The 24,889-nt window shown below is 38.6% G+C and overlaps 1 non-coding gene across 1 annotated transcript; it reads left to right on the top strand.

Annotated features, from left to right (window-relative positions):
* Window positions 1–7,350: 7,350 nt before the first annotated feature.
* TRNAK-CUU lies at window positions 7,351–7,423 on the top strand. The gene has a single exon. It is a non-coding gene; the product is annotated as a tRNA-Lys (tRNA).
* Window positions 7,424–24,889: the final 17,466 nt, after the last annotated feature.

The following is a 24,889-nucleotide window of genomic DNA, read 5'->3' on the forward strand; positions in this document are numbered from 1 at the left end:
TGTTGGCTGTTTCTCCCTTTAACCCTCTTCACATGCTTTGCATGCATGGATGGGTTCATATAGATCAATAAGCTAAATGTCTTTACCACCCACATTTTACTGATCTCCAAATTTAAGTCTTTGGCTAGGGCTTTTCTCTTACATCTTTTTTATCTCCTTGTCTCTTTACCAGATTGTAAATATAAAAGCAAAAGTTGCATTTAAATAAAAATTTATGAACTGTACACCCTCTTATTTGAGCTCCAAGGACTCCCAGGACATCGTTAGTGACAGTGTAAAAGTTTCAGAGATTAAATCCATAAGGAAACACAACAGCTTTTTCCTTGTCCTATAAGGATTCACAAACAAATAAGCAAACAAGATAACAAACAAAAAGCCTTCAATGCCAGAGAACTAGAAAATGCTGTCCTATTCTTAGGAACTACTTAGAGTAACACATTCTTGTCAATACTGAAAAAGTAACTGTATACTTAAGTGAGAGTCTAAGGTAGGTAAATTAGAAGCTAAATCTAGGCAACTATATCAAATCACACTTGAGTGAGAAAATAAAATGTGATATGTAATCAAAGCCCTGATATTGTATTTAACACTTTCAGAACCTATGAGCAACTATAGCCAGATTAGCGCAAAGACTCGTAACTGCCCAATGGACTATTTCCTTGCTGCTGCCGCTGCTGCTGCTGCTGCTAAGTCGCTTCAGTCGTGTCCGACTCTGTGCAAACCCATAGACGGCAGCCCACCAGGCTCCCCCATCCCTGGGATTCTCCAGGCAAGATCACTGGAGTGGGTTGCCATTTCCTTCTCCAATGCATGAAAGTGAAAAGTGAAAGTGAAGTCGTTCAGTCGTGTCTGACCCTCAGCAACCCCATGGACTGCAGCCTTCCAGGCTCCTCCGTCCATGGATTTTCCAGGCAAGAATACTGGAGTGGGGTGCCATTGTCTTCTCTTGCATTATGTTTCAAATCTGTATGAATCTGAATGAGTATGAATGAGGTAGGCGTGCATGTGTGCATGCTGCAAATAAAATAAAGGACTTCCAATGACTATGAAGGGAAGAGAAGTGTTAGTTGCTCAGTCGTGTCTGACTCTTTTTGACACTACAGATTGTATCATCTGTCCATGGGATTCTCCAGGTAGGAATACTGGAGTGGCCTACTCAAGGGGATCTTCCTGACCCAGGGATTGAACCTGTGTCTTTTGAGTCTCCTGTACTGGCAGATGGGTTCTTACCACCACTGCCACCTGGGAAGGCCCATGATGTATGTGTAAAATTACTTACTAAAGACTTTCTATGTTTAGCAAACTCATCGAAATGGTATTAATAGTCACATAAAATTAATGAGGGCTTCCCTTGTAGCTCAGTTGGTAAAGAATCTGCCTGCAGTGCAGGAGACCCAGGTTCGATCCCTGGGTTGGGTTGGGATGATCCCCTGGAGAAGGAAATGGCAACCCACTCTAGTATCCTTGCCTGGAAAATCTCATGGACAGAGGAGCCTGGTGGGCTGCAGTCCATGGGATCACAAAGATTCGGGCACAACTGAGCGACTAACACTTACTTACTCAAAATTAATGAAAAAATTTCCAGATCTTCACTGGCTACAATTTAAAGTTTTTTAAGATACATTGCATTGGTATTTGACTCATCTCCTTTCTGCTTAAAAAAAATCATATCCTTCTATGTAAACTGAGGAAGATTTTCATAGGTGTTACAACTCACATTATAAATCAAACCATCACACTCATTCCTCTTAAGTGAAGATTTTCATTTTCACATTGGCTTCTTATTCATTCCTAAGAGTGTGTATCTTTATCTTTTGGGTAAGTCATAGGGAATAGAAGCCTCCTTCTTAAAATCTACACGAATATAACAATGTCCAACAAAGATATCACCAACACATCCATCTAAATGAGACTTCTTAGAGGAGATTCAAAGAATCCTGAGACTCACAGCTTATGAGGACTAAAGTTTAGTTTGGACTAAAAGGCCTTTCAGTGGATATTAATGGTGACAACTTCTCAGTGTCTGCTCATGGTCATTGGGAAAGTATCAATAGGACTCCTATCCTGAATCAAGAGAGTATGGAAGCTTAGACCTTCCTCAGGAAGCAGAGGAACAGAGGGAAATCTGACCTAAAGCAAAGGCTTGACTGTTATTCTACTGGTGTAAAGTGAAAGTGTTTGTCACTCAGTGGTATCTCACTGTTTGCGGCCCTATGGACTGTAGCCTGCCAGGCTCCTCTGGCAGGCTCCTCTGTCCATGGGATTCTCCAGTTTGTAGTGGGTTGACATTCTCTTTTCCATGGGTTTTTCTATTGGTACTGGCATCTTTTATACTATTTTTAATGAGTTGATTTGGATAGTTCATAAAAAAGAAACTGGGAGTGAAAGAAAGAGAAAGCAGCTTAGGTATAAAAGGATGGTTATACACAATGGAATATAGGAACCCCTTTGTCAAGAGGAGGAGGCTAGCATTGAGGCAGCCCTCATGGTGCTCCAGTACACAGGACTCAGGGGCAGTGAACCAAGAGAAGAGATTTCAAACCTGGCTGTGTATCACTGTAGCCCAGAAGCCAATGAACTATTTATTTAATAAACTTTCATGATGACTCAGGTGCATAGCAGGTTTTGGAACCTCTGGGTTTTTATCTGCTGTGACAGAAATGAACGAACCTGAAATACTAGAGGCAGTGGATGGGGCCTTCAGAGTGTGTGCAATGCCCAGAAATTGCATATGCCACAGTGCAAGTCCCAGCTGGAACCTGAGTTGTCTTGAGTGGATCAGAGTAACCACGAAGGTTTGAAGATTCACAGGCCTAGAAATGGTGTTCAAGGAGAGCCTCCAAGACTAGCAGGTAGATCTGATTAAAGAGTGGGCAGAATTTATGAGAAAACTATGGACTGGCTAAAATCAGGTAAAGTTGGGATAAGTGGATAAGCCTTGATTTCTCAGTGGTAGGAGTTGCTAAATAGTATAATAAAGTCTAATGATCTGTATTTTGGAAAGCAGACATTTTCTCTGGAGACTATTGAAATGTAGTTAGCATAATTAGGATCAAATCATCATCTTTTTCTGGGGGAAGAATGAATTTGGTGGAGGGCTTCCCTGGTGGTTCAGTGGTAAAGAATCTACCTGCCAATATAGGAGACGTGGGTTTCATCCCTGGGTTGGGAAGATCCTCTGGAGAAGGAAATGGCAACCCCTCCAGTATTATTGTCTGGGAAACCCTCGGACAGAGGAGCAGGGAGGGCTACAATCCTGGGGGTCACAAAGAGTCAGAAACGACTGAGCAACTAAATAATAACTGTTCAGTTCAGTTGCTCAGTCGTGTCTGACTCTTTGCGACCCCATGGACTGCAGCACGCCAGGCCTTCCTGTCCGTCACCAACTCCCAGAGGTTACTCAAATTCATGCCCATTGAGTCAGTGATGCCACCCAACCATTTCATCCTCTGTTGTCCCCTTCTCCTGCCCTCAATCTTTCCCAGCATCAGGGTCTTTTCAAATGAGTCAGCTCTTTGCATCAGGTGGCCAAAGTATTGGAGTTTCAGCTTCAGCATCAGTCCTTCCAATAAATATTCAGGACTGATTTCCTTTAAGATGGACGGGTTGGATCTCCTTGCTCCAGGGACTCTCAAGAGTCTTCTCCAACACCACAGTTCAAAAGCATCAATTCTTTGGCGCTCAGCTTTCTTTATAGTCCAACTCTCATATCCAAACATGACTACTAGAAAAACCATAGTCTTGACTAGACAGACCTTTTTTGGCAAAGTAATGTTTCTGCTTTTTAATATGCTGTCTAGGTTGGTGATAACTTTTCTTCCAAGGGGCAAGCGTCTTTTAATTTCATGGCAGCAATCACCATCTGCAGTAATTTTGGAGTCCCCCCAAAATAAAGTCTGCCACTGTTTCAACTGTTTCTCCATCCATTTGCCATGAAGTGATGGGACCAGGTGCCATGATCTTTGTTTTTCTGAATGTTGAGCTTGAAGCCAACTTTTTCACTCTCCTCTTTCACCTTCATCAAGAGGCTCTTCAGTTCCTCTTTGCTTTCTGCCATGAGTGGTGTAATCTGCATTACTGAGATTATTGATATTTCTCCTGGCAATCTTGATTCCAGCTTGTGCTTCATCCAGCCCAGTGTTTCTCATGACGTACTCTGCATATAAGTTAAATAAGCAGGGTGACAATATACAGCCTTGACGTACTCCTTTTCCTATTTAGAACCAGTCTGTTGTTCCACATTCAGTTCTAACTGTTGCTTCCTGACCTGCATACAGATTTCTCAGGAGGCAGGCCAGGTGGTTGTGTATGCCCATCTCTTTCAGAATTTTCCAGAGTTTATTGTAATCCACACAGTCAAAGGCTTTGGCATAGTCAATAAGCAGTAATAGATGTTTTTCTGGAACTCTTGCTTTTTCAATGATCCAGCAGATGTTAGCAATTTGATCTCTGGTTCCTCTGCCTTTTCCAAAACCAGCTTGAACATCAGGAAGTTCACAGTTCACGTATTGCGGAAGCCTGGCTTGGAGAATTTTGAGCATAACTTTATTAGCATGTGAGATGAGTGCAATTGTGTGGTAGTTTGAGCATTTTTTGGCACTGCCTTTCTTTGGGACTGGAAAACTGATCTTCCCAGTCCTGTGGCCACTGCTGAGTTTTCCATATTTGCTGACATATTGAGTGCAGTACTTTCACAGCATCATCTTTCAGGATTTGAAATAGTTCAACTGGAATTCCATCACCTCTACTAGCTTTGTTCATAGTGATGCTTCCTAAGGCCCACTTGACTTCACATTCCAGGATGTCTGGCTCTAGGTGAGTGATTACACTATTGTGATTATCTGGGTTGTGAAGATCTTTTTTGTACAGGTCTTCTGTGTATTCTTGCCACCTCTTCTTAATATCTTTTGCTTCTGTTAGGTCCATACCATTTCTGTCCTTTATTGAGCCCATCTTTGCATGAAATGTTCCCTGATATCTCTAATTTTCTTGAAGAGCTCTCTAGTCTTTCCCATTCTGTTGTTTTCCTCTATTTCTTTGCATTGATCACTGAGGAAGGCTTTTTTATTTTTCCTTGCTATTCTTTGGAACTCTGCATTCAAATGGGCATATCTTTCCTTTTCTCTTTTGCTTTTTGTTTCTCTTCTTTGCACAGCTATTTGTAAGGCCTCTTCAGACAGCCATTTTGCTCCTTTGCATTTCTTTTTCTTGAGGATCATCTTACTTCCTGTCTCCTGTACTGTGTCACGAACCTCCATCCATAGTTCTTCAGGCACTCTGTCTATCAGATCTAGTCCCTTAAATCTATTTCTCACTTCCACTGTATAATCATAAGGGATTTGATTTAGGTCATACCTGAATTGTCTCTTGGTTTTCCCTACTTTCTTCAATTTAAGTCTGAATTTGGTAGTAAGGAGTTCATGATCTGAGCCACAGTCAGCTCCTGGTCTTGTTTTTGTTGACTGTATAGAGCTTCTCCATCTTTGGCTGCAAAGAATATAATCAATCTGATTTCAGTGTTGACCATCTGGTGATGTCCATGTGTAGAGTCTTCTCTTGTGTTGTTGGAAGAGGGTGTTTGCTATGCCCAGTGCGTTCTTTTGGAAAAACTCTATTAGCCTTTGCCTGCTTCATTCTGTACTCCAAGGCCAAATTTGCTTGTTACTTCAGGTGTTTCTTGACTTCCTACTTTTGCATTCCATTCCCCTATAATGAAAAGGACATCTTTTTTGGGTGTTAGTTCTAGAAGGTCTTGTAGGTCTTCATAGAACCATTCAGCTTCAGCTTCTTCAGCATTACTGGCTGGGGCATAGACTTGGATTACTGTGATACTGAATGGTTTGCCTTGGAAACGAACAGAGAACATTCTATCATTTTTGAGATTGCATCCAAGTACTGCATTTCAGTCTTGCTGACTATGATGGCTACTCCATTTCTTCTAAGGATATCAACAGTAGGAACCCTTATCTAATATTAGTTACAATCAAGGTTTTTGGTTTTTCCACAGTAAGCACTGCCTTATCCAAAAAGTTCTTCACTCTTTGTACCCCAATCACTGCAACCTGGGTGCATGAGGGGGAGTGGGCTGGGGCTATTTTCTAATTATTGCTAATTTCTGGTATTTAGTTTCAATGGATACCAACCGATTTAAAGTTATGGCTGTGCTCCCCAGTTACAAGTTTCCCATTTATTACAGAAGCTGCTTCTCTTAACTCTCAGATGGGAATGAATTTAGCTGATAAATGGAATAGTCAGTGATAGAATAAGGTGAGGGGAGGAGAATTTAAACACTACAAAATAATTTTGACCTTGAACTTTTCCTGCATCTTTAACATTCTTATTCCTTAGTTATATTAAAACTTCTTTAATGACAGATGGTACAAGCTTATATTATGTGTATATGATATACATGTATATGCATGAATTCCATATGTATATATATATGTATACATACATATATGAAGTAAAGGATATGCTAAATCAGATGGTCATGGTAAAAAAGATTCAAAGAGTTAAGAAAGGTATAAGATAAAGAATAAAGAGCTCCTACTCACATTCCATGCCTTAGCTTCACCCTTCTGGACATAACCACTGAAACAGTTTCTTCTGTATATTTTTCAACTAATATTATACATACCCAAACATATGTATACATGCACATAAATTTATACAAATTTGAACATGCATGAGCAGTATACACACATGTGTGTATATGAACACATACACATATACTCTTTACAAAGTACAAGTTATAATATATCAGCATAAGTAGCTCTATTTTATCATTCCAACAGCTACAGAGTATTCTAGTATGTGAATCAGAGCTTATTTCACCAATCCATATTCATGAAAATTTTAATATAACTTTTGGTACTTATTATTATCAAAAGGGCTGTACTCAACCTCTTTGAATAGATATCTTTACAGTAAAGTATAGAACATATTTTGAAATGGGTCATGGATAAAAATAGGAAGTTTGAAGAGTAAATTTGAAACTGGTGAACATACTTAAGATAAATGAGGAATAACAATCTGAAATGATGAAAGGTTATGACAGTCATGAAGTTTCATACCCACACTATTCCAATCAGTAATAAACAGCAGTGAATCTAGTTTCTTAATTCAAATAGGATTTTTAACTTGGTGATGTAAATGAGCCTCCATTTTAGCATCTGGCACATAAAAAAACCAAACCAAAACAAAACATGAAGCTATGTTCCATGAAACCATCACTATTCACTGACATTTTAAAATCAATCACACACATTAAAAAAAGAGCCATTTTCTTTTTACAGTTTAAAAAGACAATTAGTGCTATTGAAAAAAAGCAAATAAATAAATCTTGGGAATTCCCTGGTGGTTCAGTGGTTAGGACTCTGCACTCTTACTGCTGAGGTCCCAGGTTCAACTCTTGGTTGGGGAACTAAGATTCCACAAGCTTTGTGGGGTGGCTAAAAAAGAGAATATAAAATTCATCTTGGAAGTATCATTTTTGGAAGTGAATTTCTTATAAGAGAAAATTTGGCTGAAAACTTGGATTGTAAAGATGCTAGAATCTATTCAGAGACAAAAGGAGGTAACCTAGCTGGAAAAAAAAATACGTGCTCTTCTTTTTTTAATACTAAGAAGGGACATCTTTTAAAGTACTCAAAATCACTGTAGAACAATTGCTTGCTAGATTCAGATTGCTTCTATCATTTATCTTATAGTTTTATCACAGACTACAAAAGGGCTGTACTAAATCTCTAGATGATTTGATATTTAATAAAGTCTTTGATTTCCAATATCGAGAATGATGATTTCTATGAAGATTTGTGAAGAACTGATGGAAAATAGTTGCTGAGAAGTTTTTCAGCAAGGTATATATTTTTTTAGTGAGCAGGAAATTAGAAAAGTAACTATAAGGATATGTACACTGAAAGAGTCACATCAAAAAAGATAGAGGTAAAGTATGGTATCCATCATTCGAGCTACTTTTTACCCCAAATTTCTCAGCTGCTGTATTGTTCACAAAAGATACCATCTCAAAGAACTCACCATCTGATTCTTTCAAGGAGCTCAACACAGTGGTAAAAATAATAAACTGCATAAACTGTGGTTGAAATTTCCATCCTTTAGACATACTACTATCACAATGTGAAGTAACCTTAAAAGCCCATTTATCACACAATGTGTGATATACGGCACAGGGAAGAATTTTCAGACTCTATGCATAATTGTTAATTATCTTTATGGAGACAACAAACAAATAAAACATGACTGTGGCAGAGACTGGTTAGCTGTTCACCAGCCTTGTGGGCAGATAGCCAAATAACATTACCAGCTTTCCTCGCAGTCAAGTGTAGCCATATGACTGAGTTCTGGCTAATGGAAAATGGGCAGAAGTTCTCAATGAAACTTCCAGCCTTGACCTATTCATTCTATTCCTCCTCCCTGCAAAACTCACTCATTTCTCTAATATCCATCCAGGATTTCAACACCCAAGGTGAATTTGGAAGCCGGGTGTTGAGTGTAACAGAGTCTCTATGTTCCTGGGTCTCTAAATGACTGCGTGGAACAGAGCACTCTACCAACAGTTCCTCCCCCAGTGGACTTTGTTTCATGTGATCCAAAAATAACTTGTATTATATTCAGCTCCAGGGAATTGCTTTGTATTCCTGCATTAGAACAGTTATCATTATCTTAAGCAATGCAGTAAGAAAGAGTAGAAACCTAGATAAGACTTTCCCCTCAAACTGAGCCCCCTCATTAACAATTGTAAACAAAGCTATGGATATTTTTATTATTCATGATAAATTCACTGCAGTGAAAGTGAATATTGAGTGTTGGGTCAAGAGCTCATGAGGATTGTGAATTGTTTAGGATTCTTATTTGATTGACATATTCAAAATTATAACATAAGTCCTAAAAATAGAACTCCAACTGTCATTGTTTTGTTAATGATGAAGCCTTTTAATTTCTCCCTGAGGCAATAAGGAAGACTAGCCAGTATATCATAGACCATTTACATCCATCATTGTACAGGAGACAGGAAACAAGATCATCCCCAAGAAAAAGAAATGCAAAAGAACAAAATGGCTGTCTGAGGAGGCCTTACAAATAGCTGTGAAAAGATGGGAAGTGAAAAGCAAAGGAGAAAAGGAAAGATATACTCATTTGAATGCAAAGTTCCAAAGAATAGCAAGGAGAAATAAAAAAGCCTTCCTCAGCAATCAGTGCAAAGAAATAGAGGAAAACAATAGAATGGGAAAGACTAGAGAGCTCTTCAAGAAAATTAGAGATACCAAGGGAACATTTCATGCAAAGATGGGCTCAATAAAGGACAGAAACTGTAGGGACCTAACAGAAGCAGAAGATATTAAGAAGAGGTGGTAAGAATACACAGAAGAACCGTACAAAAAAGATCTTCACAACCCAGATAATCACGATGGTGTGATCACTCACCTAGAGCCAGATATCCTGGAATGTGAAGTCAAGGTGGCTGTAGGAAGCATCACTATGAACAAAGCTAGTGGAGGTGATGGAATGCCAATTGAGCTATTTCAAATCCTAAAAGACGACACTGTGAAAGTGCTGTACTCAATATGCCAGGCAAATATGGAAAACTCAGCAGTGGCCACAGGACTGGAAAAGGTCAGTTTTCATTCCAATCCCAAAGAAAGGCAATGCCAAAGAATGCTCAAACTACCACACAATTGCACTCATCTCACACGCTAGTAAAGTAATGCTTAAAAGTCTCCCTCCAAGCCAGGCTTCAGCAATACATGAACCATGAACTTCCAGATGTTCAAGCTGGTTTTAGAAAAGGCAGAGGAACCAGAGATCAAATTGCTAACATCTGCTGGATCATCGAAAAAGCAAGAGAGTTCCAGAAAAACATCTACTTCTGCTTTATTGACTATGCCAAAGCCTTTGACTGTGTGGATTATCAAACACGGTGTGTTTGTTTCCACAATAAACTGTGGAAAATTCTGAAAGAGATTGGGAATACCAGACCACCTGACCTGCCTCCTGAGAAACCTGTATGCAGGTCAGGAAGCAACAGTTAGAACTGGACATGGAACAGACTGGTTCCAAATAGGAAAAGGACTACATCAAGGCTATATATTGTCACTCTGCTTATTTAACTTATATGCAGAGTACATCATGAGAAACGCTGGGCTGGATGAAGCACAAGCTGGAATCAAGATTGCTGGGAGAAATATCAACAACCTCAGATATGCAGATGACACCACCCTTCTGGCAGAAAGTGAAGAAGAACTAAAGAGCCTCTTGATGAAAGTGAAAGAGAAGAGTGAAAAAGTTGGCTTAAAGCTCAACATTCAGAAAACTAAGATCATGGCATCTGGTCCCATCACTCCATGGGAAATAGATGGGGAAACAGTGGAAACAGTGGCTGACTTTATTTTTCTGGGCTCCAAAATCACTGTAGATGGTGATTGCAGCCATGAAATTAAAAGACGCTTACTCCTTGGAAGGAAAGTTATGACCAACCTAGATAGCATATTAAAAAGCAGAGACATTACTTTGCCAACAAAGGTCCATCTAATCAAGGCTATGGTTTTTCCAGTGGTCATGTATGGATGTGAGTGTTGGACTATAAAGAAAGCTGAGCACCAAAGAATTGATTCTTTTGAACTGTGGTGTTGGAGAAGACTCTTGAGAGTCCCTTGGACTGCGAGGAGATCCAACCAATCCATTCTAAAGGAGATCAGTCCTGGGTGTTCATTGGAAAGTCTGATGCTGAAGCTGAAACTCCAATACTTTGGCCACCTCATGCAAAGAGTTGACTTATTGGAAAAGACCCTGATGCTGGGAGCGATTGGGGGCAGGAGGAGAAGGGGACGACGGAGGATGAGATGGCTGGATGGCATCACTGACTCGATGGAAATGAGTTTGGGTAAACTCTAGGAGTTGGTGATGGACAGGGAGGCCTGGCGTGCTGTGGTTCATGGGGTTGCAAAGAGTCGGACACGACTGAGCGACTGAACTGAATTGAACTGGACTCTGGGTGACTTCACCTATTAAGAAAGGTTAAGGTAGACATTAAAATTTCTACCCACAGCCTGAAAAAGTAGCTCTTTTCCACCTCTTAGCATTATTTTGGGTAACTATGTTTAGAAATTTTTCTAAGATCAAAAGATTGAAAAACAAAAACAATCTCTTGCTATTTGTATCCTCATAATGTTATATAAGTCTTTTGAATCAAAATATTGTGACACTCCATCAGAGAAGTCCTGAAATGAGTGTCAGTGCAATTTTTTTTAATTGAGAGATTCAATATAATTGGATCTCACTCATTAACCAGTGCAAAAATAAGCTTACAATAGTAGATTATTTTTAAAAGTTTTAATGTGGAAATAAGCATAAAAGGCCCAAATTGGCTCCACTGTCAAGTCTGCTGGTGTAGAAAGCTGAAGAAACACAGCTATCACATATTTCAAACATGATAAGTTATTACGCAAACTGTTCAGAGTACAATTTTTTTCTTAACATTAAGTGCTTTATGCAAAACAGTTGAATGATACTAAAAGCATATTTGGCTGAAAATGTACAATTTTCTTGTTCTTGTAATTTGAAGAGATAATCTGTAGTGATTTTACTCTGATCATTTTTGTGTTTTTATGAGTGAGAGTTGTGAGACTTGATTAGGCTATTTTAATAACTAAAGAATTAATAATTCCTCCAAGTACAATATAGATTATGGGATAGCAGCAATATTCATTACAGAAAGGAAATTCCTGTTCATTGATTGGGACAAGCTATATGCAGGGGATTCCAAGTACTCTAATGAGAAACATGTTTTCATAATTTTGCTTAGGGCACACTCAACAAAAGATGTAAAATTAGAAGTGTAAATCATCAAAATAGTGAGTGTATAAAGATGAGGTTTCAGTGAGGACTCCATACAAATTTTATTTCATGGTTTATATTTTTCTTGAAAGGCTTCTGCAACACAATTACATTAGAACTATAATTTTCAACTTAACTCTGGTTTCTAGGTCCTATTAAGTCTACTCCGTATTGCATCTAACTCTTGCTTTTATTTCTTTCCTAAATTGTATTCTGAGAATGGTGATATCAAAAAACTATCATAGTTATTTGAGTCAGGAGTTGCCATCTAGGCCTATTTCATTATTTTTTAGCACTTAACACATTCTATTGCCATTACGTTATTAGCAGTGACTCCACAATCTTCATTCTTAAAGATTTGCAGTGCTTTAATATGATATTCTGAGTATCAATAATAGCTTTAACTAACTTGGTTAGAATTCAATGCCTGAAGCAACCTTCTACTCCCCCTCCCCCAGCTAATTTTTATTGGTTTTTACCCTCTAATCATCTTTGTTAAGAGAAATTTGATATGATCGAAACCTCTGGAGTGGAGAAAGAAGAACATGGGACAAAACATACCCATAGAGCAGGAGATTCTAGAAATGAAAGATGAAAGGGGCTCCTCGTTGCTTGCTTCTGGTAAGCATGTATAGCTAAATAACTTATTGTACTTTAGGAAGAAATAACAACATCAAAAAATTTGGAGAAAAATTTTCCAAAGTTCTTGCTTTTGCTGTCAATGTAAAAAATGGCTCATGTGGTGAGGCAATTAGATCTACAACTGAGCTTATCTCTTTCAGACATTTTATTAACTAAATCATGAAGATGCAATTGCTTTACATGCTTAATTTTCCATGTGACAATTTTCTTTAGAACCCTATGACAATGTGACGATTATTTCTTTGAAATTTGCTTGATATAGACTGTCACCATCCATTTTTAATTATATAAAAAATCCATCTTTTAAAATGTTAATTATATTATTTGTAAATAAAATCAATCCCTTAAATTAAAAATCTTTAACAAATCATTTGGCATTGTTACTATCTGTTATGAATGCTTGAATTTTTATGGCTATATATTATGATTTTTTAAAATAATTATGCATGCATTTAGCAGTTTAGATATTTATTGAGTTACTTCTCAGTGTGAGGCATTACTCTTGGTGCTTGGGCAATGTAAAAGAACATAACAACACTTTTAGCCCCCACAGGACTTGTATCCTTGTGTGGGATGACAGGGAATGGACAAAAATGATACAGCATGTCCAAAGGTGATCAGATATATGGGAAAAGGAGAAAAAGTAGGACCCAGGAATGCGGGCAGTAGGGTAAGTCTACAATGTTAAACAGGGGGTCAAAACAGGATGTACTGAAATATTGAAATTTGAGAAAAGACTTGAAGGAGGTGAAGGAGTTAGTCAGGTGGATATGCCATGGAGGAGCATTACAGGAAGACAAACAGTGTACTGCTCAAAGCCCTGAGAAGGACAAGTGTCTAGCATGTTAGACAACCAGGAAGGAGGCCAAGGGGCTGGTGTGGGATAAGGAAGACAGAGGGGGTAGAGATGGGGTCACACAGCAGGTGGAGAGTTCACCTGGGTAGGGCCTTGTAAACCAGGGGTTCCCAACCTCTGGGATCTAATGCCTGATGATCTGAGGTGGAGCTGATGTAATAATAATAGAAATAAAAGTTAAAAGTGAAAGCATTAGTTTCAGACATCTCCGACTCTGCGACCCCATGGACTATAGTCTGCCAGGCTCCTCTGTCCATGGGATTCTCCAGGCAAGAATACTGGAGTGGGTTGCCATTCTCTTCTTCAGGGGATCTTCCTGACCCAGGGATCGAAGCCAGGTTTCTTGCATTGCAGGCAGATTCTTTACTGCCTGAGCCACCAGGGAAGCCCAGTAATAGAAATCAAGTACACAAAAGATGCAATGTGTTTGAAACATCCTGAAACCATCCCCCTACCTCAGTCTATGGATAAATTATCTTCCACAAAACCAGTCTCTGGTGCCAAAAAGGTTGAGGACTGCTGTTGTAAGCCATTGTAAGGATTGTTGCTCACAACGTGAAATGGGAGCTTTTGAGCAGATGAGTAATGAGAAGTGCCCCAGACCAGGACAGTAACAGTTGAGGAAGTAAAGTCATCTGACTCTGGATAATTGTAAAGTTAGAGCCATCAGAATTTCCTGACAGGTTGAATGTGAAGAGTGAGGGAAAGAGAGGTCAAGGATGATTCTAAAGATTTTGGCCTGAGAGACTAAGGACTGGAGTTTCTGTCCTTGAGACAGAGGAGGCTATGGGTCCAGAAGGAAAGACCAGGAGCTCGTTTTTGGAGATGTGGTATTGAGGGGTATCTATCTATTCCAGTGGGGATGGGTAGATGGTTAGAGATGCAACTTTAAAGAAATATCAGGGCTGAGGATATACACTTTGAAGTCACTGGCATTTGGATGGAATGAGATTATGCATAGAATGAGAGTGGAGACCTGGACTCTGCAAGATGAGGAAGCCGGAGGAACAGGTGCATGAGCACTCAGCCACTCAGTTGTGTCTGACTCTTTGCGACCCCATGAACTGTGGCACGCCAGGCATCTCTGTCTATGAGATTCTCCAGGCAAGAATACTGGAGTGGGTTGTCATTTCCTCCTCCAGGGGATCTTCCCAACCCAGGGATCGAACCCAGGTCTCTTTCATCTCCTGCATTGGCAGGCAGATTCTTTACCACTAAGCCACCTGGGAAGCCCCAGAGGACAGGACTAACCAAAGGAAAGTGAGAGAGAGAGACAAGAAAGGCAGGAGAGAAACCCAGAGACTGTGGTGTCCTGGAAGCCAGTGGCAAAGGCATTTCACGCAGGGGTGCTATTCTCAGACCATGTGACATGAGGCTGGTACATTGGCCATTAAACTGAACACCATGGGGATCACTGGAAATCACATCTTATGTATTACATGATACATATTATATATCATATATTCCATACTGAATATAAGCTTAGAAGAAAAATAGACTTAATTGTCAATTAATAGGAAAACTATAAATTAGGTATTAAATGGGTTGAAAACAATTCCTGTCAAGTCCTAGGTAAGGCATAATTTTAAATATCCTTGAGCACTTCTGAGAAATGCGTTTCTACCAAATTCCTAAAATTAGATGAATGGCTAAAAATGTTTCTGAAAAACAGGGGTGACAGCCAAAGAAGGGATGGAATGGTTATCATCCATGCTCTCAAAGCTAGATCCCATCTTGTTTATTTAAAGACAGAGTAATCTCATCAAAGTTGCAGAGTACAATATGATTGAGTTCACCATGCAGTATTTACTTAGAAAATGTTAATTAAGCTTCCTTAATTCAATCTTGCATCAAAGAAATGTCTCTGTACACACAAGCCATTTCTAAAACTCAAGTATAAAACATGAAGTTTGAGGCAGGTCATACCCTGTGCTGTATTATGGTGGAAGAGTGATTCCAATTTTGAATTCATAGAAGGCTATGGTAAGGGTTTAAATTTCCTTTTCCCATTGACAAATGGTACTCAAAAAGCTGGTTTGGTTCAATCTTGAATAGGACAGTAGCCTTAAGGGAACTTGTTGTAAAGTCCTCGAAAATGGGAAGTCCGTAGGGTTCCTGCATGGATATATGGAAAATGGAGGAGGTAGACTACAATCCAAACTTAACTATGCCAGGACAGTGCAAGTCCACCGCAATGATTTTTATGCTTTCTATAATAGCCAAATGTACTTCCCTCTTCCCGTTAAAAATATAATAAAATTTTTCTCTTGGGTCTGGACTTGATATGTCAAGTTACTGCCTGCAGCTAATTTTTATGACTGAGTTGCAAAGCCCTGAAAGCAGCATTTAGGCTGAAAATGCTGACAGGCCCATAGCCGGAACAGTGCTAATGAAAAGAACGTGAACATAAGGCTGTGCTCAGTAGTCAATGAATTTCTTTATCCTAATAGGATGAACATTATAAAACAAGGAATATAATCAGCTTCATTATATTATGAAGACAAGGAACAGGACGTTAATGGTACAAGTTCAGCACATTAGGCTTCCACTAGGTGCATATGTTTAGCAACATTTAGGAAGGACATGACAGTCAAAGGATAAATACTTTGAAGAATGAATAAATGGGTGATCCTGGCTTACTGAAAATTTCATCTAACAGACTTTTGTTTAATATTCTAGCATTCCCTGTCTATTTAGTTGATTAGAAAGCATGGCAGAATGTTCAATGATTATTATTTCCCTTTCATCAGACCAGCAGATTCTACTGCAGAATTCTGCACAAACGTAAATCTTCAAACCACGGTATTTTCCTTTAAGATCTAGTTTTCATTTTTAATGTAATATAGCCTGTGATTAATACAGTATTCATATCCCCATATGATTGTGACACAGTCTTGAATAATGGTAAAAGTTTACCTTTATGTCACAGAATTAATACAACAGTTTACATTCATTAAAATTAATGTTTAGAACTGTGCCAAGCATTAATGCAGATCAGTGGTTAGAAATCTAGGGTCAGTGGGCTAAATCTGGCTTGCTGTCTGTTTGTTGTAAATAGAGTTTTATTGGAGCCATGCCCACTCTTTTATATACTGTTGAGGTCTGCTTTTGCACCACAAAGAGAGTTGAGTAGCTGTGAAAGACAGTATATGATATAGTCTGTAAAGCCTAAAATATTTGCTGTCTGGCCTGTTACAGAAAACATCTGTTGACCCCCGATGTAAATACTAATATTATCCAAGATTATGGAAGAAGGGTAATTGAACCTCAGAGGAGTTAAATAAATGGCCTAATATCACAAGCTAGAAAATAATAGACCCAAAATTTGAATCTAAGACTAGTTTCCAAACTTTCGATCTAATTACCACGTGCAATACCTCCCCCAAATGTCTGAAGATCACCATGTATGCAGAAGTAATATGAGCGTCACAGTGCAGAGAAAACTTGTGTTCAGTAAAACAGGATGACGCTAGATATACTTAGCAACATTTTACTATTCAGTTTCAAAGAAATGTGATGAATATAGACAGACTATTTCTTGGCAGGCAACTTCAACTACTTAGTGGGAAAAATTTAAGTCCAACTCTCCATGCCTACAGGCTTAGTCACTAAGCTGTGTCTGATTCTTTGTGACCCCATGGACTGTAGCCTGCCACGCTCCTCTGTCCATGGGATTTCCCAGGCAAGAATACTGGAGTGGGTTGCCATTCCCTTCTCCAGGGGATCTTCCCAACCCAGGGATCAAACCTGCATCAACAGCGTCTCCTGCATTGGCAGGCAGATTCTTTACCATTGCGTCAACCAGGAAGCCCCAGTCCAACTGGAATCAATGCTATATAAATGAAACAATCTACTACCAGCCTCACTACATACAGATATATTCGTAGAAAACAAATAAGTTTCGCAAAAGTTCCCATCTATGAAATCACTTATCTCTCACAGTATAGTATGTAGGTATTTCAGAGCTGGGATACCAGGTTTGGATTACTTGATTGAGTCACCAAGTAGCTGGTGCCAGAGTAAATATTTGAACATAGATCTCTTCCTAGTTAATCACTGCTTTGCATGTATTAAAAAAGAGTAAATTATTCAAATGTTATATTCTGATCAATAAATATTACTAAGTCTCTAGAAATATGGACCAGAGATTTCTGAAAATCAAGACTGAGAATGGAGGATTTCTCTAGCAGTCCAGTGGCTAAGACTCCATGCTCCCAATGTAGGGGGGCCAGGTTCTATTCCTGGTCAGGGAACTAGATCCCACATGCCGTAACTGAAGATCTCACATGCTGCAACCAAGACCTGGTGCAGCCAAATATGTAAGTTTTTTAAAAAAGAAGGAGAATGGAACAAAATCAAAGAAAAAGCAGAATAGCAAGAAGTTTAGCAAAAGGCGAAAGTAAATGCTGAAAGTCTTGTTATGGGAAAATCAATGTTCTTATTTTCTTCTAAGTGAGTGAAAGTCACTTAGCCATGTCCGACTCTTTGTGACTCCATGGACTATGCAGTCCATGGAATTCTCTAGGCCAGAGTACTGGAGTAAGTAGCCTTTCCCATCTCCAGGGAATTTTCCCAACCCAGGGATGGAACCCAGGTCTCCCACATTGCAGGCGGATTCTTTACCAGCTGAGCCACAAGGGAAACCCAAGAATACTGGAGTATTCTTGTATTCGATTCCTGACCCAGAAATCGAACTGGAGTCTCCTGCATTGCAGGTGGATTCTTTACCAACTGAACTATGAGGGAAGTTACCATTTTCTTCTAAAAGCCACAGAATATTCTTTTCCTTAGCCCTCAGCTCATGACTGCAAAGTAAAGCAGTCTCCCTCTGGCTACACACATCCTCTATGACTTTGGAAATTTAATCCACTCAGTAGCCTGGCCCCTGACAGCTCCTCTGGGTGGTCTCAGCCCTGTTCATTATCAATTAACCCTCACTTTTGTTTTGCTTTAGGCTATGGGCTGTCATAAAGACTCAATAAAGGAATCGAACATTGAAAGTGCCTCAGGAAGGCCCCCAGATTCACAGGGCATGGATTGCAGAGCAGATCACAGTCTGTTGGAAAAGGAAAGGTCAGAAGGGAGGAGGGCCAAGGGTAGGTGCAAGGGGATGCTTTGAGAAAAAAGAAATGAGGGGGATCTTTCACGTGAAAATAGGGGAAATGCAACCAAAAACTCATTCAAATATTTATTTTTGAATGGTGTTGACAAGCACCCCTCAACAGTACCATATACAATGACCCTGTTTGTGACCTTGATTCACAGTGAACTGTTAGTCATATAATTTTAATAGTAGATTCCAGTATAAAATTACCCTTTTCATAAAGGTAACTTCCAAACAAGAACATAAAGGGTTATTGTGGTGTCTCTTTAAAAACTCTTTCAACCAAAAGAGACATTTGGTGCTCTTTTATTATTCTTTTCAATGATGTTTAAAGGAAAAGGAACCAGGCACAGAAACTCCCATAAAAAGGGAAATTTGACAGAAAAACATGTTGATTGAAAGCTTCAATTCATGCATAAAACTTCTAAATCAACTGAGTTTACAAGAAAGGAAATTTTTTTTCCAGTTAAAGATTAACTTGTGACATAAAATGGAAACATGAAAAATTTAACTGCTGTCATAAAATAAACATAACAATTCATTCACCTCTCAGTATCCACTTGAATACCTCACTTAATTATTCTTGTTTAGTATGAGATGCATATGTATATAGTTCTAGAGACCATGCTTCATGATCATTTTAAAGATTTACTTTAATATAAGTCAATGAAAACACCCCTGACAAACTTGTGTTATAGTATATGCAAAACCAGGAAGAAACCTGCTCTGGGATAAAAAGGAAGCATTAATTATATAGGGTATTCAATTTTCTTTGGTAGTTGATGTATGGCAAAACAAAATAAATAAATTTATATTTAGAAATTCTAACATAAGAAAAGGTAACTATATCTTGAAATTAAAGTATAGAGCAAAAAGATATGACTACAAAGGTATGTTAATTGTTTATCTTTCTTTCATATGCACACACATGTTTTTCATATGTGGTGTCATATCATGCTCTCATTTTTAAGGCATTAGAGGATGAGTTCCAGAGAAGGCAATGGCACCCCACTCCAGTACTCTTGCCTGGAAACTCCCATGGATAGAGGAGCCTGGTAGTCTGCAGTCCATGGGGTGGCTGAGTCGGACACGACTGAGCGACTTCACTTTCACTTTTCACTTTCATGCATTGGAGAAGGAAATGGCAACCCACTCCAGTGTTCTCGCCTGGAGAATCCCAGGGACAGGGGAGCCTGGTGTGCTGCCGTCTTTGGGATCACACAGAGTCGGACACGATTGACACGACTTAGCAGCAGCAGCAGCAAGATGAGTTCGGGGAAGAAAGAAATATGAATAGTACCTGTTTTTCTATTCACTCTCTTATGAAAAGTATGGCTAAAATACTTGTGAGTGGATGGAATTTTGAAAACCTCACTGTAGTAATAACTTAATTTTCTAAATTTATTACAGGCATAGCAATCATTCCAGCTTTACAACTGAATGGAATACAGTGAGCTCTTTGAAGAGGCAAATTATACTACAAAATGAAACTGAGAATGGTGTACTAATCTCATGTGCAGAGAGGCACTTAGGCACGAATCTATTAATTTCATATATTTCTAACACTTAATGACACTTGTCATCTTGGTTTCCAAGCTTGGCAAGAAGTAATATAACACTCACCATATACAAATAGTATTAATGTTACCAGAAAAATACTGTATAAAAATAATTATTAGTGATTTGGGTCTTTGTATTAATCAAAAGCTATGAGAATGACTTAAATGGAAAAAACATCTCGACCATTTCTAAATAAAATTAAATCTACTTTACAATATTTTAAAAAGAGAAATAGCTACTTTCAAATAACAAAAGAAATATATTCTTTTTCTGAAGTCTCTTCATACACATCATAACATTTTGGGGTATACCTTTCTGGGCATCCCTCTGTGTGTATAGATTCATAAGGAACATTATGATATCTTTAACCTTTAAAATTTTACTTTTAAAATTCTTATACAGCTAAACTGACTTGTTTTCTTTTGGTATACAATCAATAAAGAATCTGCCTGCCAATGCAGGAGACATGGGTTTGATCCCTGGGTTGGGAAGATCCCCTGGAGAAGGAAATGGCAACCCACTCCAGTATTCTTGCCTGGAAAATTCTATAGACAGAGGAGCCTGGTGGGCTACAGTCCATGGTGTCACAAAACAGTTGGATGTGACTTAGCAACTAAACAATAACAATTCTAAATGTATTAATGCATATGCAGATACATGTAACCATCACTACAATCAGGTTACAGAACAGTTTCATCACCTCCATATCTTCCTTGTACTATCCTTTTAGAATGCCACTCCTCCTCTACTCCTAATCCCAGGCAACCACTCTGTTCTGTTCTAGAGTGTCATAAATGAAAGCATACAGTATATGATCTTTTGAGACTGGATTCTTTCACTCATTATAATGTGTTTAATATCCATCCAAGTTATTTTTCATAACAGTAGTTCGTTCTTTTTCCTCTCTTTCTTTCTTCTTCTTCTTTATTTTTTTTTACAGTTGTATACTATTCTATTACACGGATGTACTACTGTTTATCTATCCAATCACCCAAATAAGGCAATTTAGGCTGTTTCTGGTTTGGGTCTATTATGTATAACACTGCTACAAATGTTTGTGCATAGGTTTTTGCATAAACATAAGTTTTCATTTTTCTATGATAAGTATTCTGGAGTGAGAATGCTGGGTCAAATAGTATGTGTATGTTTAACTGTTTACAAGATACAATATGATATTTTAAACATTAAATCAAAGCACTGATATAATGGGGTTCCCTCATAGCTCAGTTGGTATTAAGAATCTGCCTGACAAAGACAGAAACATAGATCAATGGAACAAAATAGAAAGCCCAGAGATAAATCCATGCACCTATGGCTAGCTTATCTTCAACAAAGGAGGCAAGAATATACAATGGAGAAAAGACAATCTCTTTAACAAGTGATGCTGGGAAAACTGGTCAACCACTTGTAAAAGAATGAAACTAGAACACTTTCTAACACCATACACAAAAGTAAACTCAAAATGGATTAAAGATCCAAATGTAAGACCAGAAACTATACAACTCCTAGAGGAAAACATAGGCAAAACACTCCTTGACGTAAATCATAGCATGATCCTCTATGACCCACCTCCCAGAGTAATGGAAATAAAAGCAAAAATAAACAAATGGGACCTAATTAAGCTTAAAAGCTTTTGCACAATGAAGGAAACTATAAGCAAGGTGAAAAGACAGCCTTCAGAATGGGAGAAAATAATAGCAAATGAAGCAACTGACAAAGAGTTAATCTCAAAAATATACAAGCAACTCCTGCAGCTCAATTCCACAAAAATAAATGACTCAATCAAAAAATGGGCCAAAGAACTAAACAGATATTTCTCCAAAGAAGACATACAGATGGCTAACAAACACATGAAAAGATGCTCAACATCATTCATTATCAGAGAAATGCAAATCAAAACCACAATGAGGTACCATCTCACGCAGGTCCCGGTCAGAATGGCTGCTATCAAAAAGTCCACAAACAATAAATGCTGGAGAGAGTGCGGAGAAAAAGGAACCCTCTTACACTGTTGGTGGGAATGCAAACTAGTACAGCCACTATGGAGAACAGTGTGGAGATGCCTTAAAAAACTGGAAATAGAACTGCTACACGACCCAGCAATCCCACTGCTGGGCATACACAGTGAGGAAACCAGAATTGAAAGAGACATGTTTATCCCAGTGTTCATCGCAGCACTGTTTACAATAGCCAGGACATGGAAGCAACCTAGGTGTCCATTGGCAGATGAATGGATAAGAAAGCTGTGGTACATATACACAAAGAAGTATTACTCAGCTATTAAAAAGAATGCATTTGAATCAGTTCTAATGAGGTAGATGAAACTGGAGCCTATTATACAGAGCCAAGTAAGTCAGAAAGAAAAACGCCAATACAGTATATTAACACATATATATGGAATTTAGAAAGATGGTAACGATGACCCTATATGCAAGACAGCAAAAGAGACACAGATATAAAGAACAGACTTTTGGACTCTGTGGGAGAAGGCAAGGGTGGGATGATTTGAGAGAATCGCATTGAAACATGTATATTATCATATGTGAGACAGATCACCAGTCCAGGTTTGATGCATGAGACAGGGTGCTCAGGGCTGGTGCACTGGGGTGACCCTGAGGGATGGGATGGGGAGAGAGGTGGGAGGGGGGCTCAGGATGGGGGACACATGTACACCCATGGCTGATTCATGTCAATATGTGGCAAAACCCACCACAATATTGTAAAGTAATCAGCCTCCAATTAAAATAAATTTTAAAAATTAAATAAAATATTAAAAAAAAAAGAATCTGCCTGCAATGCAGGAGACCAGGTTCGATTCCTGAGTCAGAAAGATCTGCTGGAGAAGGGATAGGCTACCCACTCCAGTATTCTTGGGCTTCCCTGGTGCAATGTGGGAGACTTGAGTTCGATCCCTGGGTTGAAAAGATCCCCTGGAGAAGGGAAAGGCTACCCATTCCAGTATTCTAGCCTGGAGAATTCCATGGACTGTATAGTCCATGTGGTCACAAAGAGTTAGATACCACTGAGCGGACTTCACACAAAAGTCCTCCTCTGTAATGGATATATCTTCATGCCATTTCTGAGATGTGAAATTCTAGAAAGTTTCAGAAAAATAACACAGTTGCTTTTCATTTAGAAACAAAAATGTTTCCCCTCATTACTTAGGTAATAAAAAGGATTATGACTGTAGATAACACAAAAGCATGGTTAGTTATTTCAGAGTTCTCTTCATGGTAACAATGTCTCCTGAACTTTTCTGACATCCTCATGATGTACTTAAGGTTAAGAATGGGCTGGGAAATAAAGGGTGGATTCAGGCAATTTGCTGCATTTTTGTTCATCTCAATTGCTTTAAATTGTTTTTGTATCGTTGCAAAAATGAAGTTATAAGGACAGCACACATCATCCTCCTAAATGCTTATAAACATAATAGAGGAGAATTGAAAGGTAAATAGTTCTTAAGAAAGAAATCAAGGGGCAAAAAAAATGGGAAGGTGAGCTCCCTGAGTTGTGTCTAGATGGAAACAGAGTCTGAAAGCTGCCAGAGAAATGACAGAGAAATGGCTGTCCTAATTGTCTAGTTAGTTTGGGTTTAGGGTTGCATAGAGCTCATTATGACATGGGACAGCCATGAGACACCTCGATCCACACCTTCCTTGAGTTAGCTTTCAGGACCATATCGTCCTATGGTTATTAGTTCCCAAGAAAAATTTCTGTGCCTATTATCTGGCTTGACTGATGATAGTACTTCTGTCAGAGAAATTGGAATGAAATGTTTAAGTTTTGTCCATTTCATGAAAATTCACTAATAGCTCACAATATTCCAGGTATTCTTTGAGGCACTGTGGATACACTGGTGATCGAAAATAGACAAAAATGCCTCTCCTTTTGGATCTGAGTTTCTCATATAAGTCAAAGTGACTTAGTACTAGACATTTGTGTATTTCCATGATGGTTCTGGTCTAAGCCTTAAACCAAACTCTAAGGTGTAGAAATGTACTCATAATTTATTAAAACAGTTTTGACTTCTGTTTAAATAATTTTGAAAATCAGAGCTAACTTGGACTCACATTAGGCATTTATCACTGCAAGAATTCACCAGTTAGCTAATATCTCACTCATTTTATGGGTTAATGAATCTGATTCCTGAGATAAGAATATGTGTATGTGTGAACATGCCAACACCTGTTTATTAGTATCTAATGTTTTAGTGATTATATAGCGACTATGTCCTATTTCTAGGTTAATGTCACTTGTTAATTACTCTTTTCAGTAGAATGTTATTGAAACTATAGTGATTAAAAAGAGTCACTTCTGTGGTTTTTGTATTATATTTTTATTCTGACCCTTCTACAAAATAGTTCATATTGATACTAATTTGTCCATAATTTGTCATCTTTCCTAAGGATAAACAAGATGAGATGCTGGTTCTTCAGCAATGCTGCTCACCAAGTAGTTTCACACTGCGAGCTGTACAGCCAGGGCTAATTTCAGATCCTCAATTTAAAAAAGCATGTATAAGAGTCCATTTCCACTCATTTTGCCCAAATTAAGGATGAAAGGCAGAGGCAGGCAATACCTCTAGCCACTATGTAGTTGAGCAAACAGAAATTTGAAGAAGAGAATATATATGCATAGTTGTATCTGAGGCACTGATTTGCAGGCCTGTTTTGTTTGTGGACTATGATAATGCCAACCAAACAACAAACAAACAAAATGAAACCCTGCCTATGTAAAGCCCAAAAAGTATAGTGTTACAGATAGCAGAGATGTTAGAAACCTTCCAGCATTATTTGAAAACAAAGTTGAGGCTCTTATTGTCAAAATGATTAAAAGCCCCCCTCTGCGGTGATTTGGAAAGGCATGTGAGGTGC

Source organism: Capra hircus (genome assembly GCF_001704415.2).
Source record: "Capra hircus breed San Clemente chromosome X unlocalized genomic scaffold, ASM170441v1, whole genome shotgun sequence".
NCBI classification, from domain to species: domain Eukaryota; kingdom Metazoa; phylum Chordata; class Mammalia; order Artiodactyla; family Bovidae; genus Capra; species Capra hircus.